Raw genomic sequence first — 745 nt, forward strand, 5'->3', positions numbered from 1 at the left:
CAACCAAATCAATATTCTTTTTGGTATTTGTAATTAATTTTTGACAATTATTTCAAATAATTATTTAATTTAATTAGTATTTTAATATAAAATTTATTAATTCTTATTTCAAATAATGTGCTAAATTCACTCATTTATTATATCATTATATTTTTATATATCCTTTACATAATATCCCATTGTATCTAATCTCAACCATTAGTATTGGTGGAACAAATATATTCAATTTTTCAATTGGAACTGTAATATTTATCTCTGCCCAGTTTTCGAAATTCCCCACTGTTACACGTTTTTGGGTAGTTAGTATTGAAATCTTGTGATTTTGGGTATTTAGGGATACTCCAACATGGATTCTAAGTGAGTTCTATCCCTACTTCATATGGGCTGAGGTAAGAAGCGCTCAAACCCTTGTGATTTGTCATTTTTATGAGCCCTAGGTTGATGTATGTATGTGATATTGGTTATGTTAGTGTATTTGGTGATGTTGGTGCATAATTGGGAGATTGGTATTGCTTGAGGAGCTTTGGTAAGGCTTGGAGCTAAGGTTGGTGAAGACTTCCAAAGAAGAGGCTCAATTGGTTTGGCTACAAGAGGTACGGTTTAAGTTTCATTTAAGTACCGTGTGTTGTGATGAGAATTCCTAGGCTAGATGCCCCTAGGATTAAGTTTGGATTGCGTAAATGGTTGGTGCTAATATGCATAGTTGGTATGTAATGTGAATTAATGATTGGGTTGAGAATTGTGT

This window comes from Arachis ipaensis, chromosome B06 (genome assembly GCF_000816755.2).
Source record: "Arachis ipaensis cultivar K30076 chromosome B06, Araip1.1, whole genome shotgun sequence".
Classification (NCBI taxonomy): domain Eukaryota; kingdom Viridiplantae; phylum Streptophyta; class Magnoliopsida; order Fabales; family Fabaceae; genus Arachis; species Arachis ipaensis.